Source organism: Pinus tabuliformis, chromosome 7, assembly GCF_031772625.1.
Source record: "Pinus tabuliformis cultivar Carrire ecotype Pingquan chromosome 7, CPIR1, whole genome shotgun sequence".
NCBI lineage: Eukaryota > Viridiplantae > Streptophyta > Pinopsida > Pinales > Pinaceae > Pinus > Pinus tabuliformis.
In genome coordinates this window covers 1360971046-1360981277 of record NC_142293.1, presented here as the reverse complement: position 1 = coordinate 1360981277, position 10232 = coordinate 1360971046, and the positions used below count along the sequence as shown (strand labels likewise).

The 10232-nt window shown below is 37.8% G+C and overlaps 1 long non-coding RNA gene across 2 annotated transcripts; it reads left to right on the top strand.

Annotated features, from left to right (window-relative positions):
• The first annotated feature begins 2704 nt into the window (after positions 1-2704).
• Positions 2705-8646, top strand: LOC149252647 (uncharacterized). Of its 2 annotated transcripts, none has more exons than XR_016266975.1 (2): positions 2705-4143; positions 7903-8646. It is a non-coding gene; the product is annotated as an uncharacterized LOC149252647 (long non-coding RNA). The 2 variants fall into 2 exon arrangements; XR_016266974.1 differs by having other exon boundaries at positions 7877-8646.
• Positions 8647-10232: the final 1586 nt, after the last annotated feature.

The following is a 10232-nucleotide window of genomic DNA, read 5'->3' as shown; positions in this document are numbered from 1 at the left end:
GCTGGATGCTCTTGCATCATAAGCAAAGATGAAGAGCAATATTTAAATGCAATGCTCGTGAAAGGTAATGGAGAAGAAGTAGAAATTAAGGTTGGACAACTTCCAAAAGTTGTTATAAAGAAGGATGCAACAAATCAAAAGGTTGAATAATTGATTGATGACTTAGAAATAGAATTTAATCAAGAGATTACAATAAGGCAACAAGTTCATGCGACAACTCTACAAGTAAATAAAGGTAGGGGTAAATGTGAAGGTACATTGCTTTGGGTGTATACTCTTATTTCAATTATTCTCGTAGTTGAAAAAGTTCTACTTGAAATAGTGAATGGAATCATAATGAAGTTCCAGAAGTAGAGATGTAGAAGGACAACAACATGATGAGACAGTGGATCAACAACAGTGTAAAGTATGGGATGACAATGTAAAGTATGGGATCCTAGACGAATGAGAAATTGATGACACATGATTAGAAGGTCATGAAAATTTTCAACTTTGGAAGTTTGTTGCAAGAGCTTTAGATGTCATTAATTCATGGATGAGAAAAAGATTTAAAAAGAGGTCTTGACTTTTTAGAAGAATTTATATTATTTGAAGTAAATAAATTGTATTTTCTAATTGGTACATTTTATGAGTTTTAGAACTAGATGATTAAAATCTATGGATAGGGGAGATTTTTTCTCATACGTAGTAGCAAATCTTTTTTGAAAAACATGAGAGATTTTAGGGATAGATTGAGTGAGTTTAGAATTTAGAAAAAAAAATGATTTATGGAGTGATTTATGGAATGATTTTAGAATTTAGGAAAATCTGATTTATGGAGTTGTTTTTAGGATTTAGAAACTCTATTGCATTTTTTAATTCTACTTATTGTAAGCTTATGGACAATGAGAATTAATGGTCAAATGAATGTGAAATTAAGGAGAGAAAACAATGTTTATGGGTATATTTTTTGTATGTACATGTTTGTTAATGAAATGAAGTTTCATATCTAGTGTATGAAGTGTCTAGGTATTCTCAAAATTTGGAATTGGCAGAATTAAGTGCCTATGCGTGTAAATAGTATAGAGAAACCTTATTGAAGTTTTAGTGAAATTAAATTTTTATATCGAGTGTGCATGGTCAATGCTTTAAGAAATGTTGTGAAATGAATGAAAATGCACAAATATCTATGAAGTGGAATGCTTTAGGAAATCTTGTGAAATGAATGAATGTAGAGAAACCTTATTGAAGTTTTAGTGAAATTAAATTTTTATATGAGTGTGCATGGTTGATGCTTTAGGAAATGTTGTGAAATGAATGAAAATGCACAAATATGTATGAAGTGGAATGATTTAAGAAATCTTTTGAAATGAATGAAAATGCAATTGGTGTTACAACACATTTGGTGCCCATCAATATCATATTCATTTTTTTTTTCATTTACAAGTAACAAAGGAATACATCTTAATCTCAAAATTCACTTAAATCTTATTTCATATACTTGAACTTTGTAGTATTACAAAACTTAGTTTGTGCAATATCTTTAAATGTAATAAATTTAAAGATATGTATTGTGTGGTTTTCAATGATTTATGAAATTGGTGTTAGGGCAGATTTGGTGCCCATCAATATCAATATTCATTTTTTTATTTATTTACAAATAACAAAAGAATACATTTTAATCTCAAAATTCATTTAAATCTTATTTCATATTTACAAAACTTGGTTTGTACAATATTCTTAAATGTAGTAAATTTAATATATGTATTGTGTGGTTTTGAAAATTGTGATTATATACATGATCTTAAATATAAGGATTCCATGGATTAAATTAGTTTTCTTGATATTGAGATTAATTGTGAATTTGATTTTAATACTCTTGCATTAAAGTGCAACATTCCATGAATGTAATAAAATTATATTAACTCATTTATGATCTATTTTATGGTAATGTATTTTTTGTTATTTTTTTTAAATTATAAAAACTTAAAAATATATTAAATATTTATATCTCAAGCATCTTTTGACGCAACAAAAAAGATATTTATATCTCAAACATCTTTTGACGCAACAAAAATCTTTTGTAGTGTTTCTATAGATAATTGAACCAACGAAGGTCTCTTCTTAGCCTAGATTCATCTTTCAAATCTACCAAACTTTATTGATGCTTCATAAATCTAGAACTTGGTGCTTGATAGATTTACAATTACATCAGTCCATTAAAACCCTAGCATTGTTTTGTTTTGTTTTTTTTTTTTAACCTATTGTAACCCATTTAAATCTTTAAAATTATTTATTCAATAGTCATTTTCCAAGTTATCCACTAATTGCAATTATATGAAGGTTACGTGTACCTAAAGATTTATTCCGAAGTTGGTTTAAACCCGGCCAATTCATTGATTTTCCTTGATGCAGAGGGTCCGGCCATCTCACTACAATCAGCGCTGAAACAAGCGGGTGGTACAAAAGGATAGGAATCCAATGCAAGGCATGGCTTCCTTTTCCTTTTCCAGCTGGCGCTAACGTTCAAATTAAATAAGTCGGTGGTACAAAAAGATAAGAATGCATTGCACGCCATGCCTTCGTTTTCCTCTTCCAGCTGGCGTTTTTGATCACTTTCCTCCATCTTTTTCCACTGTAAAGATAAGAATCCAACGCGCGCCATGCCTTCGTTTTCCTTTTCCAACTGGCGTTTTGATCAGGTTCCTCCATCTTTTTCCACAGTTTCATCTTCACCGTCCATTTATCCCCCTCCGCCTATAAATTGATGCGTTTTAAATTTTTTGAAATCACAGTCGTACGCTTGTGTCCCACCGGTCCTCCATTTACAAGTATGGACGGGAGATGCGATGCAATGGACGAAAGGGTTTTCATCTAGGCAGTTCTGCCTTGAAATAGCGTTACTTGGTTTTTTTCCTCGCAGGATACAAAGGCGTACGGTTTTTTCCTTCAGTGGTGCTCTCCGTCTTCAGTACATTTTATTGTTCCTTCCATCTTCTTTTTCTCTACTGGTGCTCTGTATCCTTAATTTCTGAGCTTTTTCTGTTCCTCCTTTTATATATTCTAAAACCTTAATATATTACATCCGGTTATGTTGAGATGTGAACTGAGGATGGGATTGTGGATTGGGGATGGGTTTTCCGTAGGTCCGGACATGGAAGCCATACGTTTCAATTTACTGTTCAGAAATCTAGGATATTCTTTCAGGTATTTTTGTCTTAAGTGATATGCCAAGCGATACGTCTCAATTTACTGTTCAGAAATCTCGGGTTGTTTTCAGGTGTTTTTGTGACCTTTCACTCTCTCTAAGTGATAAGGTTAAAATTGTTTCTTCTTTTGTGGTTTGAGGACCAAAATAGATCAGTGGGAGCTTCACTTTGGAAGTAATTATGTTTATTATATGTTCTTAGGTAGTGGGCTGTGTGTTTTTAATAAATTATATGCGCCTGTTTTTTTAAAGGAGCGCAACCTTTTAGGCGCTGATAACAGGAACGTATGCTCTTACGCTTTTTGGTTTCCCGAAGGGAATCCGAAGGGAATCTGCTTGTGTTGGTCTATCTGGTTGTCCAGATCTGAAGATTGGATGTTAGCCGCCAGAAGGCCGTCCACACCATGGAAGTACTATCTGAATAATTTCGTTCCCTTCTGAATCATTTCGTCTCCTTCAACGCTATTGTTTCTCTTGTTTAGATGGTTTACATGTTTAGTGGCAGGAGAGAATGAGGGCTGAGTGGCTGCAGTATCAATATAAACGGGGGTGGTGGTTGAGTTTTGGTGGTGTTATTTTTATTTCGTTCTGAGCATTTAGCATTGGTGCTACTGATCCTTGTTATACGTGATTTGTAATTTGCGAGATGCTTGATCCTTGCGCTGCAGGGCCTTTCACTAAATTCGGAATTCGACAATAGGAAGCGGATTGATTCCTGCAATTTTCTCGAGAAGACTTAATTAGGGATCTGTTACAGAATCTACATAGGGGGTTTGGTGTCGAATTTTGTTGTGTTATATTCATGTAGTCTATTTGGCATCAATGTCGTCTCTAATCATTGCTATGCCTGGTTTGTCTAAGAATTTGTCCTTGGGCTGCAGGTTAAATATATCGCTTTACATTTGTGAGTTGATCATAGAAAGCAGAATATTCTCTTGAAATTTTATCAACAACAGGTATAGAAAGCAGAATATTCTCTTGAAATTTTATCAACAACAGGGATCTGATATCGCAGGTCTATAGATCTAAAACTCTCTTTTGAGTTTCTCTTTTGAGTGTGTAGTTTGTAGTGCTAAAAATTTTTAGGTCCGTCTACCTATGTGTAAGATTTTTGAGATACACAGATCTAGATCTGCAAAACAATAAACAAGCTTGCAAGAGAAGGAAGGAAGCGAGCAGGAATTGAGAAAAGAATGAAATTGATTCTACAATATTAGCTTTAGAATAAATACATAAAAGCAACTAAGTTAAGCTTAGTTGTACATGCAATAACTAAAGCTAACTAAAGCTAAGTATGCTTTATCTTATGTTAATGTGTACATGTGCCACATGCAAGCAATAAGTTAACTGGAGCTAATCTAGGTGCATGTACATCAACACAGCTAGTCTAAGTGCATATACACCAACACCTCCCCTTAAGCATAACTTAGGTGAGTGTGATGCAAAATGAATGAGTCCCGACAACACGGCCATTTTAGGTACCCATATACAATGCATAAAAAAAGGAGGAAAGAGGGAAAACCCAGTGGGAAGAAAACCCCCCCTCAAAATATAATGCAAAAGTAGAGCAAAGACAACTGCTAGACAGTCGTGTCCTTCACCCTGGGACGATCTCGCAGGTGAAACATCTGCTCAGCATGTTTTCTTCCAGGTGTCGCAAATCTGCAGCCTGACAGAGCGCGAGCAAATACGTGGAGACCATGAGATTGAGTATGTCGATTGCCTCGGCTGATTTGCGGGCTGAGATGAGGCCCAGAGAATTGACATCTTGGTTGTGCTGCTCGTTATTACGTTTGCTTGCAGGCGGGATTTTGACTTCCTTGAGCGCAGGGGCTATTTGAAGAAGGCAGCCCAACAAACGAAGCTCCCTCTCATCATATTCTTTGATCTCTATCTCTACTGATTGAAGATTCGGCAGTGGAGACATTAAAAATGGCGGGGTGGGATCTCTCTCAGGCTCCTCCAGAATTAGGTGTCCGAGCAGGTGGAAACGCTCCAGATTAGGAAGCCTCGACAGAAGCTTGAACAGAGGAACAACAATCCAATTTTCCCCGGGAAATAGAGGCATCGGTGATCTCATCGAGAGCACTTTCAGTGATGTCAACGTTCCCATTAATTCAAGAAATCTGTTCGCAGAGAGAGTGCCTGCTGAATGCCGCATAGATTCCAACGATAAGCCAATCAAATTACCGCCGACCTCCATTTCGAGTTCTGTAATTGATTCGGAAAGCTCTTGAAATCTCATTCCATTGACTTCCAGGTCTTCCATTTGTGGATTAGCCGTGTTGGAGCCCGTTCCCAAGTTTTCCGACGCCGGCCCATTTTTCAGGTGGTAATTAGGCACAGTAGGGCTGGTAGATGCCGGATTTAAAGAAAACAGCTGGCTTCGAGGACGAAGATAAGTTTGAGCCTTGGCAACTCCATCTGATCGTTCTTGAGTTCATTCTTTAGCCCGTTCCCTCGCGCGTTCTCTTGCTATTGCTCGAGAATCTGTTGCCCTCGCTCCTGCGCCTTTGACACTAGCCTTGTTTTCCAACTCTATTTCCTGCTCCGCCTGATCTTTAATACCCTCGTCTTCAGCTTTGGGTTGTTGATTTGGAATATTTGGGGTCGATCGGCGTGGAAGCTGGTTGAGTTCGTCAATGAAGGTCTTTTCTTTCTTGATCAGCCAATCCATGGATTTGCTTGGACGGTTGAAGCCGAGCCTGTCTTGGACGCCGTAAAATTGAATGGCGGTTAGCGTCGAGAGCCGAACTCGTCGGTCTCAGGGACCTTTCGCAGTGTAAACTTTGTTGTGGCGATCTTTTCTTCCGGTGGAGCGAACAATGTGACCGCCTTCCACTTCCACTATTTCGCCCATGGGTTGCTGTTGCTTGGGAATACTGGTTCCCGGTGGCCTCCCACGAGGCGGTCTCTGATCAGAAGAATCCCTCTTGTTGTCACGCATTCTCCGTGCCAAATCCACATCTTCATTTGCATGCGTAAGTAGCAAAATAGAATCTGATTGAGGAACAAAATCAGAAAATGTATACAGACGAGATTGATCATTTACCTTGCCAGATGCAATCTTCAAATTGGTTTGCATGTCATAAATGCTCACGGAATCTGGGGTAAATTCCACTTTCCTTCCGCTGCCTGTGTGTGTCATCTGATACACTGAGAGAAGATTCACAGAAAGCCTTGGAACATGCAAGACATTTTCAAAACTTCCATCTTCGAATTGCACTCTTCCTTGTCCAATTGCTGCAACTGCAGAATTATCCCCCATGAGAATGGGAGGACCCGAGTATGCATGTAGAGAAGAAAAGGATTCCTTTGAAGAAGCCATATGATGTGAAGCTCCTGAATCGATGATCCATTCTTGTGGTGCAGAATGAAGAGCAATCAAAGCATGCCCGTTACCTCTTGGATCTGGTGCTTTTTCTCCAGACTTTTTCTTAGCATTCTCAGGAATGTGGTCTCCAAGATTGTGTTGCTGGAGTGTTTGTGCCATAAGATCTATAGTCTTCTTCATGCATGCAGATTCAGGATGAAAACCACGGTGGCAATAATTGCACATTGATTGCCCTTTCATTCCTTTCCTTTCCTTTGAGCCAGATGATCCATCAGGGGGTTTGGGATTTGCCTTTCCTTTTGCATGCACAGTAAGTGCATGCACTTTGGAATTTTTAAGTGTGCCCATTTTGATGAGATTTTCTTGCCCATGCATCAAAGACTGAATAAAAGAATCCAGTGAGGGCATCTTCCAATCTGCACCAGTTGCAGATCTGACTGTGTGGAATGTAGAGACGAATACTGCATACTCTGGACCAAGTTTTGATAAAATGGAAAGAATCAACTGCTTTTCTTGCTTGGATTTGTCGATCCTGCATCCTTTCAGCTGCACCAACAAGGCTTTATACCTTGTGAAAAAATCTTGAATGTTCTCAAAGTTTCTCGGATCTAATGAGTTTAACTCATTTTCGAGAATGTGACCTTGCATTTCATCTTGTTTTCCAAACAATTCTTCCAAAATTTTCCATACTTCATTTGGAGTTGAACATGATTCAACATGAAATAGCAGTTCCGGAGAAATAGATAAACATAGGATGCCGAAGGCCTCGTCCATGCGATTGAAATATCTTGTTTTCTCCATTGCCGATGTTGGTTCAACTTCCGTTGCCATGGTTATTCGAAATAAGCCTCTACTTCTGAGATGAAGTTGAATCTTTGGCTTCCATTCGAAATAATTATATGGAGTGAGAATTGCCGATTGTGGAAACTCCAATTTAGACTCCATTTTTTGTTGTTGCTTCAATCTTCTGAACTTGCAAATAAAATTGCTTGTGCACTGATTACAAATCCCTGTGCTCTGATACCATGTAAGATTTTTGAGATACACAGATCTAGATCTGCAAAACAATAAACAAGCTTGCAAGAGAAGGAAGGAAGCGAGCAAGAATTGAGAAAAGAATGAAATTGATTCTACAACATTAGTTTTAGAATAAATACATAAAAGCAACTAAGTTAAGCTTAGTTGTACATGCAATAACTAAAGCTAACTAAAGCTAAGTATGCTTTATCTTATGTTAATGTGTACATGTGCCACATGCAAGCAATAAGTTAACTGGAGCTAATCTAGGTGCATGTACACCAACACAGCTAGTCTAAGTGCATGTACACCAACACTATGTTTCGGTGATATTTTAGGATTACTCAACAATCTTCCGACCTAGGAATAAATCTTGCAGGATAGTGGATGAAAGTTGGGTTAGAAGGCATTTTTGTGTCGAAAACATCATTCAAGAGGCTTGCTGTTAAACTCTGACGAGTGGTTTTTAGTTGTAGTTAATATGTTCATGTTCTTTATTTGTTAGAGGCGCAAGATTATATGAGGCAAGGATAAGCAGTGTCATAATACGTCTGATACGTCTGATTCAGTTCTTTAGTTGAACAACTGTGTATTCAATGTTAGGGTAATATTAGTCTGTCTATGGATATTTTGGTAATTATGATTACTCCGCTGTCTGTAGGCATAAATTGTGCAGGACAGTGGATTGAAATGTAAGAAGGCTTTTGTGGATCGAAAACATCATTCAAGAGGTCTGCTATTAAGCTCTAATGAGTGGTTTTTAGTTGTTGTTAACTCTGTTTGTTATGAGTGCAAGATCATATGAACTAGTAATCTGGAAGTATAACAAGAGGATAAGCAGGGGCATAATACGTAATCAGAAGCGTTTTTAATGCTCGAGGACTGCTTTGGACGCTCGTCGTATTCTCCTTGGGAATAGTAAGGATTACAATTTCAATCAGATCGGGGCCAGTATCTTGAAGGTGTAATGGTTTTTATGGTATCTTTGAGACGAGATTTTGTGCCTAGTTAAGAGTACTGGATCAAGCCATATCTACTAGTTGTGCTGTAGTGGTTCAGCCTTGCAGCTGCAAAGTAATATTTCTATGGGGCCGTGATATTTTTGCCATTGAATGGTTTGATTGCTATTTCAACTCTTCTAGCTGCGCTTAAAATCGTTTTCTGGTCCAAAACTTGATGTTGCAGCATCGGTTGAGTTGCCACAGTAGGATCGTGGGTAACATTTTCAGTTGTGGTTGTAAAAGATTGTTCTTCTGAGTGAATCTTTCTATTAACCTATTCACATCTTTCCTTAATTTGTTGCATTGGACACTGTCCTCGATAGTTTTCACTCTCTTTTGTAGCTGTTATCTTTGACTTCCGCTGTGCATTGAAACACATCTCTGTTCTAGATTTGGTTACATGGATATTTGGACATGGTCTTCAATTCTCTAGATTGGCTCTGGGCTGCGTGGTATAGTTGCATTTCCCTTTTTGAGGAAGATGAGTTCTTCCTTTCGTTCTTTCAAGCGAGGTTGTTTTTGCAAGCGTCATTCTTTCAAGCAGCATCATTCTTTCAAGTGAGCCTGTTTCAGCAAGATGAGTTCTTCGTTTTGTCATCGTTGTTTCTGCAAGCGTCATTTTTTCAAGCGAGCCTGTCTCAGTAAGATGAGTTCTTCGTTTCATCATTCTTTCAAGCGACACCGTTTCAAGATATAATCAAAAGTTCACTAGAGGTTCGCCAAAGAGTAGAAGGGACATCAAGGCCAAAGAGGTTCGCCAAAGGGTAGAAGGGACACCAAGGCCAAAGAAGGCGGAGGTAAGGCAGAGGTTCACCAGGTTCCCCAAAGGGTAGAAGGGGACACCAAGGTCGAATAAGGTGAAGGAAGCCGTGGAGAAAGGCCATCAGAGTGAAATACCCAGCGAAAGTCTGGTTTGAATAACGCAAATACTACTCCAACAAAGTTTTTGAATAATTTCAGAGTTTCAGTACTCAAAATATGTGGAAAAATCTCGCTCTTTATTGATTAAAATTTCAGATTACAGAAAGTTGTAATACAAACTCTGTTGTTCTTTCCTGAGATAGACTGTGATGGCATTTACCACTGTTTGCTTTTTAATAAACAAGATAGTTTTTTGGAGGCTACTTGGCCAATTCATAGACTCAGTCTTTGAACAAAATACACAAATATTTATAGATCTAGCTACTTTAGGTTTTTATTAGTGCCGAACACACTGATATGCAGACTTTTCAGATCCAACTTAAAGATACTGATTTCAATTTCGTGATGCAAGCAGATCAGGCTATCAACGCACAGATACAGAGTAGGAAATTAATCAAACTCTTCTGACTCTAAAAAACATACCCAAAACTCTACTATAAACTTCGATGCCTTATGAATGACCTTAAATTAATCAAACTCTTCTGACTCTAAAAAACACACCCAAAACTCTACTATAAACTTCGATGCCTTATGAATGGCCTTTACTCTCTATTTATAGCAAAAGAGGGGACAAACATTCTTGTAGGACATGTGACAAGAGAATGGAATCATTGCTTTCAGGTAACACCAAAGCGACATCCGCACAAAGATTCCAAGTTCAGAAAAGACATATGGGAACAAGATTTAAACAAAACATAGTGGATGCTTTTTCATACAAAAAGCCCACGTGAAAACTAAAAAGACTACACATAGGAGACTTTTTATTGGAAAG